Source organism: Molossus molossus, unplaced genomic scaffold (genome assembly GCF_014108415.1).
Source record: "Molossus molossus isolate mMolMol1 unplaced genomic scaffold, mMolMol1.p scaffold_m16_p_2, whole genome shotgun sequence".
NCBI classification, from domain to species: Eukaryota; Metazoa; Chordata; class Mammalia; order Chiroptera; family Molossidae; genus Molossus; species Molossus molossus.
The window spans coordinates 57,741,063-57,752,564 of NW_023425355.1; the positions used below are offsets into that span (position 1 = coordinate 57,741,063).

General features: G+C 40.7%; 1 pseudogene; it reads right to left on the reverse strand.

Annotated features, from left to right (window-relative positions):
• Positions 1–2,606: 2,606 nt before the first annotated feature.
• Positions 2,607–3,666, reverse strand: LOC118635320 (annotated as a pseudogene).
• Positions 3,667–11,502: the final 7,836 nt, after the last annotated feature.

Sequence of the window (11,502 nt, forward strand, 5' to 3'; positions counted from 1 at the left end):
ATTTACACATAGTAAAATGTATCCACTTAAAAGTATATTTATGAGATTTGAAATATTTATAAACCTGTGTAACCACTATCACAATAAAGACATATCACATTTTAACCACCCCCCAAACATTTTCCTATACCCCTTTTTGTTTAAGTCCCCTTTTACCCTTAGGTTCAGTCAATTCTCAATCTGATTTGTGTCACTGTAGATTTTTCCCTATTTTATAACTTCTTGTAAGTGGAATCATATGCTATGTCCTTTGTTTATGGGTTTCAACAAAGGCTCAGGCTGCCATAATAAAATTCCACAGACTGGGTACCTTAAACAATAGAAATTTATTCTCTTGCAGTTATGGAGAGGTCTAAGTTCAAGGTTGGTTTCTAGTGAAAGATCTCTTGGCTTTCTGATAGTGACCTTGCTGTATCTTCACATGGCCTTTCCTCAGTGAGAGAGTGAGAAAGAACAATCTGGTGTCTCTTCTTATAAGGACACTAAACCTTTTGCGTTAGAGTCTTACCCTTATTACCTTATATACCATTAACTATTCTGTTAGACTCACTATCTTAAGATACAGCTACATTGGAGAATAGGGCCTCAACATTTAAATTTTAGAGGGACATAACATTCTATCTATAACAAATATAATGTTTTGTAGATTAATTCATGTTTTTATGTTTCAGTAGTATATTCCTTGTTACATCTGAGTAATATTTCATTCATGGAAATACCACATTTGGCTTATTCATTCATCTGTTGATTGATATTTGGGTTATTTCCAGATTTAGGCCTATTGTATATAAATCTGGTATAAACACTTCTGTACAAATCTTTGAATTACTTTAAAAAAAATTTATTTGGGAATGATAGCCAACAGAACTACTGGGCCATGTACTAAGTGAAAATGTATGTTTCATATTAAAATAAAATGCCAAAATGGCAGAATCATTATACACTCACATCAGAAGTGTGAGAGCTGAACTGCTCCACATCATCGTGAATATTTGATTTTGTTATTCTTATAATTTTAGAAATTTTAATGAGTGTGTAACAATATTACATTGTGATTTTAATTTGCACTTCTCCAATGACTGACATTGAAGAAAAATTTTTATTTGGATATCTGAGCTGTTTATCTTTTATTGTGCAATGCCTGTTCAAATCATTTTCTTGTTATTAATAGATGTTATCTTCCATCTATTTATTATATTGTATGAGTTATTTAAATACTCTTGATACATATTCTTTATCTGATGTGTGCATTGTTAATACTTTTCCAAGTTCTAGCCTGCTTTCTCATTTTTCTAATTGTCTTTCTAAAAGCAGACATTTTAAATTTTGTTGAAATCCAATTTACTATTTTTCCTTTATAATTTTTGACATTTCTGCCCAATCTAGTAAACCTCTTTCTGACATAAGTTAACAAAAATGTTCTCTTCATTTCTCCTACATGTCTTATAAATTTACTTATACATTTGGGTGTATGATCCATTTAAAAATTTTTTGAATACATTAGGTAATGATCAAACTTCATTTCTCTCTCACATGGATATCTAGCTGTTCTAACACCAGTTTTTTAAAAGCCTGTGCTTTCCCCATTAATTACCCTACCATTTTTGTTGACAATCACTTGACCATAAATGTGAGGGTCTATTTTTGGATTTATTCTCTTCAATTTATCTATATGAGAATCTTTGCATCAATACTTTACTCTTTTGATTGTCGTAGGAAAATGGTAAGAAACAGAATAATTTCTTCATTTTTCCCTTTGTTTGCAAAATTATTTGTGCTATTAAGTCCTTTGCTTTTCTACATATATTTTATTATTTATTTATTTATTTATTTATTTATTTATTTATTTATTTATTTATTTTCAGTAAGAGGCAAAGTTTTATTGAAAGTAAAAGCACATCTGAGGGACAGACAGGTAGCTCAAGCAAGATCTCAGTGCCCTGAATGGGCCTAGTTCCTGGTTTTTTATTCTTGCCCCTTTCTTGTTTCATCTTATTGTACCATTTGTCCCTTAGCTGATGGGCATCCTGGAATTTTGTCTGCAGGTTGTTTTGCAACATTTGCCCTCTTGGTGCTGAATCCTTTAGCCACATTCTTCTTTCTTGTTTTGTCTAACTTTGATGCTGTTTTTAGCTCCCCTTCATTTATTCAAGCATGGTCTTTGGTCAGTTTGTCTTATCTCTGCCCTCCTCATATCTCACTGCCTACTCTAACATTCCCCCCTCAAGATTTTGACACCCAATTTGTTGGGGGTTATGGTCGTAGACAATCATCTGGCTACTTCCTGCTGACAACTGGGCAAAGATGAAGATTGGGTCACATTCTCTTGCTATGTGTCAGGGCAAAGGGTAGTTTTCTCAGAATTGTTGGCCATCTTGAACAAGAGGTTGAGCTATTTCTGTGGTGGGGGGAAGGGTTGAAAACCATGATGAACCATTATCTAGAGGTAGAATAGCTGTAATCTGGAAAAGATAAATTTCACATGTAAGTTAAACAAACAGGGACCAAATAGTATTATGTCTAATGTGATGAGGAGATGGATTTTAAAGGGTCTGAGGAGAGACCATAATCACTTTTGCCAATTCTAAGCAAGTGACGTTGCCATACTAGGCAAAAGTTGGGTTTCTCTTAGGTTCTTTTAACCAGGTCATATGATGTTTAAAATCTCTTGTATTCTTGTTCACACTTTAGTGGAGTTATTGATGTAGGTGCAGCATGTAGTATTTCGAACAGTGTATACTCCTCCTTTTGCGGCCAAAAGATAGTCCAGGGCAATATGACTGTCTAAGAATGGATTGGTTAATATGTTGAGGGACTGTTGTAGTTCACAGAGGGCTCCTCCTGTTTCATTTGAGAGCTTTTCTAATTCAGTAGTGAGATTTTAAATGATGAATTTATATTTTATGTATCCTGCCCAAGAGACAAGGAAAATAAAGTTCTTCCCTCCTCAAGTTAAGGTGTTGTTTAGGGGTCTTCTCTTATGCCAGGAAGGTGTTGTTACATTGTAGATGGCCAGGCTAGGAGTTAAATATCCTAAGGTGCATATTCCATAAATGAGATAGGGATTTAGGCATGAAGTGGCCATGTATCCAGTGGGGGTGTTGTGTACTGGACCAATGCCTGCCGTGCTATTCGTGGAATGTGCACATATGTAAATCATTCCCTCAGGAGCACAGATTGTGTTGGAGGTGCTAGTTAAAACCATAGGAACAATGGTGTTACACGAGGAAATATTCACTGGCCACCATGTGAAATAATATAAGGCTCTAAGTTTGCATAGAGCAGTCTTAGTTTCATTGCAGACAGGGAACTCTTCTCGGAGGTGCAGGCTTGTGTTTAGATCTTGCAGTGTATAGGCAGGTAGATGGAAAGATGGTTACGTTAACCAGAGTAAAAAGGGTAAGATACCTACTTGGTTTGGAAATATATGCTAGCTCTGAGTGCCATGTTTCATTACCAAATTTGTTCTCTGGTTTAGCTTAAAATTGTGTGGGGCCTATAGCTTGTGGGAATTTGTGACAAACCCAGCAATTAGTGACGTTCCCCAATGCTGTAGCCTTGGTAATCTTAGTGAGTTTTGGTCCCATGGTTGTGGTTCTGGTTTTAGAATGCCTAGTCCTAAAGGGACTTGGAAGCCAGAAATAAGACTAGAAGGAAATTGTTCATTGTGTAAGCTGTAGAAAAAGTCTAAGCAAGCCTCTAATGGAATGCTGAGTGGTGCAAAAGTAAATAGGCCAGGAGAAGAGTTAAAGGACTACTGATCTAATAAAGAGTAATTCTGAGAGGGGTTTTCATGGGGAGGAGGGAGGAATTGTAAGACAGCAGAGGAGTCAAAGGCCAAACCAAAAGAATATTATGAAGTTTATAAATAATAACAAAAATTAAAAAATAAACTTATCTGGGTGTTGTCTTTTTTTTTTTTTTTTTTTGAGAAGACACCTAAGATCTTTTATTGGTTCATAGTCCCATGTATTGCTTGATTCCTTAGGCTCAGATGGGTTAGTAGAGTTGCAAAAAGGCTTTAGTCATGTGTGATGTATCCAACTAGAGATGCCAATGGCTTTCACTGCTCTTTTTGGCCTTCTTCAGTTTTCCATCCTTCATGACTTTCAAACAAGTAACAGTTAAAATGCAGACGAACATCAGAGACCAGCCTCTCTACACCCTGTGCACTGGGATCCTCAGCTCCCGCCGCGGTCAACGCCTCCAGCAGGCATGTGTTTCTCCCATGGCTGCAAGCCAATTCACCAGAAGATCTTCTCTACATATATTTTAGAACCAACTTATCAACTTCTTTTAAAAATAACTGCTGAAATATTGCTTATGATTGCATTGAATCTACTGATTAACTTAAGGAAATTCACATATAAACAATTACTTTTTCAATCCATGAGCATGGTATAACTACATTTATTTAGGTTTTATTTTGTTTATCCAAACAATCAATGTCTTACAGCTTACAGTGCACCAGTGATCTTGATCTTACATATTGTTAAAAGGTAATCATCCCCTGATTTTCTCATTTATAATGTTAATATGAAGAACTACATTGATTAATTTTCAAATGTTAATGAAACTTGAATATCTAAGAAAATTCACTTGGTTAGGATATATTGTTTATTTAATATATTTTCTGTGTTTAATTTGCTAATAATTTGTTAAAATCGTCAAGTCTGTGCTCATGAACAGTTTGGTCTTTAGTTTTCTTTTCTTATAATGTTCGTGTCTGGTTTTATTATGAAAGTAATATTGAACTCCTAGAATGAGTTGAGAAGTGTTCACTCATTCTCTACTTTCTGAAAAAAATTTTAGTCTTGGCATTATTTCTTCTTAATCGCTTGCTGCTGTTTTTTTAAATTTTTTTTTCTTTATTGATTTTAGAGAGAGAGGATGGAAAAGAGAGAGAGTAATAGAAACATCAATGAGAGAGAACATCAACTGGTGCCTCCTGCATGCCCCCCAACTGGGGATTTGGCCCACAACCTGGTGACCTCTTGGTGCTTGGGTTGATGTTCCACCACTGAGCCATACTAGCAAGGTTTAATTGCTTGTTTTTTATTCATTTTAAAATAAATTTTATTTTTTAGTTATAGTTGACATACATTAATATATTAATTTCAGGTGTACACCCCAATAATGAAACATTACAGAACTTACTAAATTATCATCCTGATAAATCTTAACCCATCTGACACCACATATGGTTATTATAATATTATTGACTATATTCCTTATGCTGTACTATACATTACCAAGACTATTCTGTAACAACCAATTTGTACTTATAATTCCTTCACTTTTTTTGCCCATCCCCTCCAACCCTCCTCCCATGTGGCAATCATTAAAATGTTCTCTGTATCTATGAGTCTGATCCTGTTTTGCTTGTTCATTTATTTACTTTTTTATTGTCATTAGATATGTATTTACTGCCATTTTATTGTTCATGTTTTGATTTTTTTTCCTTCTTCTTAAAAGATGACCCTTTAACATTTCATATAATACAGATTTGATGGTGATTAGCTCCCTTTTTTTTTTTTAATCTGGGAAGCTTTTTTTCTGTTCTTTAATTCTAAATAATAAGTTTGCTGGGTAGAGTAATCTTGGTTTTAGGTCCTTTCCTCTCATCACTTTGAATATTTCTTGCCACTCTCTTCTGGCCTGCAAAGAATTTTTCTTTAGAAATAAACTAACAGTTTTATGGGAGCTCTCTTGTAGGTGACTGACTGCTTTTCTCTTGTTGCTTTTAATATTCTCTCATTGTTTTTAACCTTTTGCATTTTAATTATGATGTCTCTTGGCATGGACCTTTTTGAGATCATTTGTCTGGGACTCTCTGTGCTTCCTGGATTTGTATGTTTGATTCTTTCACAAGATTAGAAGATTTTTCTGTCATGTTTTAAAATAGGTTTTCAATTTCTTGATCTCACTTTTCTCCTTCTGGTACCCCCAAAATGTGAATGTTGGCATGCTTTAAGTTGTCCTAGAGACTCCTTATATTATCCCAAATTTTTAAATTTTTTTCTTCATTTTGCTATTCTGTTTGGGTGTTTTTTGCTTCCTTATATTTTAAATTGCTCATTGTGTTCTGAATTTCATCTACTTTACTGTTGATTCCCTGTAAATTATTCTTTTTTTTTTAAAGATGCATAAATTTATTAAAACTTTAAAGACATTTAACAATTTATTGAAGTCAGAAATATAAATTCCTAATATTAACCCTAGAAACCTGAGCAGCTCCAGGAATTCAATTTCAAAGGCTTTAGAAATAATTCCTTGTGAGAAGGCAAGGCAGATAAAACCCCTCACCCTTGCCAGACATAAAAGATCTCTTTATCTCTCAGTGTAAAGACCCCCACCCCTAGCATTTGTGAGAAGGCAAGTCAGATGCAGCCCTTTAGGCAGTGCAGCAACCCCACACTTGGCTTTTGTAATGTAATTCCTGTACATCTGACAATGCCTAAACTACAGTGGAACTAGAAGGTGCCCAAATGCCTGGAGGCTTATCAAGTATAAAAGGCAGCTGAAACCCCAGTTTAAGGCTTAGCCTTTGGAGTTGACTCTGCTGAGACAGCACCAGTGCATATTAAACTGTCCTTTTCTAATCCTCCAAGTGCATTGCAGTCTGTCTCTTCCTGCCTACCAAATTTCTGCCACGACATTTGGTGCATTGGCCAGGAAGCCAACAGCCATGCTGGCCCTTTCAGCCATAGCTGTTGGAAGGTGGCGGGAAGAAACTGCTAATTTTGGGACCCTGTGATGAAAAGGAAGGCACCTTATCAGTGATTTTACTGGACCCTGACCCTCACCAGGCCCAAATGTAGTCGGACACCGCTGTGCTCCAATGGACTCCAGGGAGGATAGAAAAATCTGCCAGGATATCAGATTGGTAAGTGTTTCCAGGGACCCAGGATCAGGCTCAGGCCCACCCCTAAGGCTGTAAAGGACAAACATATGCTATGTGAATGTACAGAAAGATTTTTCCCATTAGGCAGACCTCACCCCCCTGGACTTCAAGAATAGTAAGAACTAGCAGCCAGAGTTAACAGTTAACCATTATACTGTATAGTTAACAATTGCATTGTACAGACCGGAAACTGCTTGTTTCCTCAGGCATAACACTAACCTCAGATATCTGCTTCTGTATGTGCTTGCTTGCTTGCAAACCTTTAGCCCAATTTCTTAACAAGGGCTAAGACAACTATATAAACAACCCTCTCCCTGAGCTCAGGGCTGCTCTCTCCTCTGTGTAGGATGGGACAGTGCCATGCAGCTAATAAAGCGCTCTTAATTCGAACCCAGTTTGGAGTCTGAGTCTGGTCTGTCTCATTGGTCTACAACAAGGCAGAAGAGAAGTTTGATCACCTCCCAAGCAGCATAGACTCCACATAGGATAGGAAATTCCTGGGTGGAAGTTTAAAATCTGCGTGATTGTGTGTGTGAGTGACCATGCTTCACAGTGTCTGTTATGGAGCCTGTGTGAATCTCAACCTGCACATCCGTGGCAACCTCATATGACTAAGGGCAATATCAGATTCTAGGGGACATTTGTTTCCACCAGTGAACCTGATCTGAGTCGGGGATTTATACTGACCCTCCAATGCCAAGAGGCACCTAAATCCCCATGAGGGGAGTGGCCAGATGGCCACTGTACCATTGGAGCCAGGATTGCTGGAGCCAGTGGAAAAATGTCTCAGGTCAGCGACCCAGGGACCAAAACCCCCAGCAGCAATGCAATTACCTGGCCTTGATGGGACCCTACAAGAGGAGGGAACAGTCTTCTAGACTCATCACCCCACCTGAGTTGACTGCAGCAGATTGTCACAGAAGCCAAAAAGTGACTCCAGACCCAGGCACCAGCTGGACATCTAGACATAGAAGCCTGGGCATAAGAGGCCTTACCTGATAAGGAACCCTTAGGGAGACCCACAGACACAGAGACTGGAGAGGGCAGGGGAGAGACTCACAGGCACAGAGTTTGGGGCAGACAGAGAGGCTAGAGAAGCTTTAGGAAATAGAGGCAGGGAGAGACAAAGACGCAGGAGAGGAGGATTTGCAGGAGTTGGGCCACTAGCCACTAGGCACCTCTCCGAAGCCAAGGGCCAAGTTTTATTAATTTCATCTGAAGGTCTCCAGGCCCTCTGAAACTCTGCCTCTGACCTTGGTGCTAGTCTAAGCCCCAGGCTGCAGAGAGGAACTTTCCACAAAGCCAGGGTATAAAGGACAAAGTGCCCAGCAGTACCCTACCACGTCCCAGCCAGACCCACATCCCAGGAGGGGCTGACAGGCAGCTGGTTGTAGGGAGTCCAACCCCTTCTCCTGCTCCTCACTGTGACATTCCCTGGGATGGTGTGGCTGCTCCAGCTGCTGCTGGCCTTTCTCCTGCCCTCAGCCCAAATGGTGTGGCTCAATGAATTGAGCATTGTCTCATAGACTGTGAAGTCTTGATTCAATTTCCAGTCAGGGCTCATGCCCAGGATGTGGGCTCAATCTCCAGTGAGTGACATGCAGGAGGCAGAAAAACGAGCGCCCCAACTACCAGCAAGGAAAATCAGGAATTTATGCTACACCCAGCCACTACCGGCTAGATTTAAGTTTCAAGATCACCCAAGGCAAACACGTGCGAGGGGTCAAAAGGAAACAGGCAGTCTGCGCTATTCTGGTTTCAACTTTCTGTTGACAGATTTGAGAATTCCTGGGAGCAGCAGGGTTCTGTTCAATATGGATACCCGGATTTTTAGAAGTGGCAAAACCCTCTTGGGCCCCAATCAAGAAAGCATTTACCAAACTCATGGAGGCACCAGACTTAGAACTACTGGATGTCACTGGGAGTCCTAACCCCGGAATTTGGGCCATGGCAGAGACTGGTAGCTTACCTTTCAAAGCAAATTGACCTTGTTGCAGCAGGCTGGCTGGCCCCCTTCCCCAGAAGGAGATTATGTTTCCCGAGAAACTCAACAGCAGTACCTTGCCTGGTTTGGATATCCCTGCTAGGCTGTGGTACCGTTTGCCTGCCTTTCGGGAGACACTGCTGCTGGAGCAGGAACAAGACCTGGGCATGTGAGTCGAGGGGCTGATAGTTCAGTACCTGGGCTAGGCACCTGAGCTGCTGGGTAGGGCATAACTGGGCACCTACAAAGAAGCTCTATTAGGGCTGCTGCTGTATCATGGGACCAAATTTCACATCCAGTCCCTGGAGGGAGGCAGCCCTAACTCTGCAGGGGGAACTTAGGCTCACATCCTACTCCAGAAGAGCCCAGCCGGTGGTCAGGGCCCCATGTGTAGTGTCAAGACTCCTATCTGGGACCCCAGGACAAGCCTCTGAAGAACCAAGTGCTTTGCTTCCCTGAGTAGATGCATGGAGACCCTGTTGGTGGCAGATGACAAGATGACAGCATTTCACAGCACAGGGCTGAAGCACTACCTGCTCACAGTCACAGTGGCCACAACCAAGGCCTTCAAGCATCCAGGCATCCACAACCCTGTCAGCTTGGTGGTGACTTGGCTAGTGATTCTAGGGCCAGGAAAGAAAGGGCCCCAGTTGGGACCCAGCATCACCCAGACCCTGCACAGCTTCTGTGCCTGGCAGCGAGGACTCAACACCCATGAGGACCCAGATAACTTTTCTGTTTACCCGTCATGACCTGTGTGGGGTCTCCACCTGTGACACCTTGGGCATGGCTGACATGGGCACTGTGTGTGACCTGGCTTGGAGCTATGCTTTATGTGTTGGTCCCAACAGACCTGGGAGCACCTCTCATCATGTCATGGCTCCTGTGATGGTTCATGTGGATCCCAAGGAGTCCTGGTCCACATGCAGTGCCTGCTTTATTATGGACTTCCTGGCTTAGACAAGCTAGAGGTTCCCCTGCACATGCCTGTGACTTTCCCTGGCAAAGAATATGACACAGAACTATGGGCCCTGGTGAGGGCATTAAAACTCAGCAAGAATAAGTTGGCCAACATATATACTGAATTAAGCTATGCCTTTGCCACCCTATAAGAAAAGAGGGCTCTTACTGCATGGAGAAAAGAATAAAAAAAAAGTTGAAATCCTAAAATTGTTAGTGGTGGTCTGGGAAACAAGAGAGGTAGCAGTCATCTAGTGCAAGGGACACCAAAAGGGAAGAGACTCAGGAAACTGTCAGGCAGATGCTAGAGCTAAACAAGCTGCAGGAGAACAGACAACCCCATCAAAAATCGTGCTGGCCCCAGAACTACCTGCAACCCCAAAATACACAGCCCAAGAAGAAGAATGGGCACAACAACAGGATGGGGGGAATATAATAAAGGAAGGAATGTGGATCCTCCTAAACCACAGAATCTATGTGCCAGAACAATTAGCCCTTCAGTTAGTCCTCCAAGAACATAAACTCACCCATCTGGGAAAAAACTGTCTTAGAAGCCTTATTAAGATGGTACTACTTAATTGCTTGACTTCCATCCTTCTGTGCCTCAGTCTCCCAATACTGTCTTCTCTGTTCTCAAAACAACACCAGACAAGCCCCCTCCTGGCTCTCTGTGATCCAGCACTGCTGCCAAGCACACTTTGAAGATCTAGAGGTAGACTTCTGGAAAATAAGACCCAGTAGAGGAAATAAATATCTCCTGGTTTTCATCTGTATTTTCTCAGGCTGGGTTGAAGCTTTGCACATGGCCTATCAGCCCCAGAGTTCAGGATGTTGTAGACCAATGAGGCAGACCAGACTCAGACTCCAAACTGGGTTCAAATTAAGAGAGCTTTATTAGCTGCACAGCGACTGTCTTATCCTATGGAGGAGAGAGCAGCTCTGAGCTCAGGGGGAGAGCTGCTTATATAGTTGTCTTAACCCTAGTTAAGAAATTGGGCTAAAGGTTTGTGAGTAAGCAAGCACGGACAGAAGCAGATATCTGCAGTTAGCCATCATGTCTGAGGGATGAATTAACTATACAATGGGTTAACCATTACACCTGAGGGATAAACAGTTTCAGTTTGCACAATGCAATGGTTAACTATACAATATAATGGTTAACTCTGGCTGATGTATATCTCTTTCCTTGCTTAATGGAAAAATGTTTACTGTATGTTCACATAGCATGTGTTTATCCTTCACAAGGGAAAGTAGAACACATGAATCAGACCCTTAAACCAAATTGCCCTGGACTGATATACTGTCCCTAGCTCTCTGGTGAGTACGTTGTACTCCTCAGGCAAAGATAGGGTTCTCCCCTTTTGAAATCTTGTATGGAAGACCTCCCCCACTGATTAAAATCAAAGGGGATATAAAAGAACTGGGAAATTTGGAAATCCAAAAATAACTACAAGGACTAGGGAAAAGCCATTCTTGAGATATATAAGTGGGTAATCGATAGAATACCTATTTCTCTGGGAATAACTGTACACCCCCACAGACCAGGGGACCAAGTATGGATAAAAGACTGGAAAAGGGAACCCCTCAAACCAACCTGGAAAGGGCCCTCTTTAGTTATACTAAACACTCCCACAGTTCTCAAGATTGCAGTTCT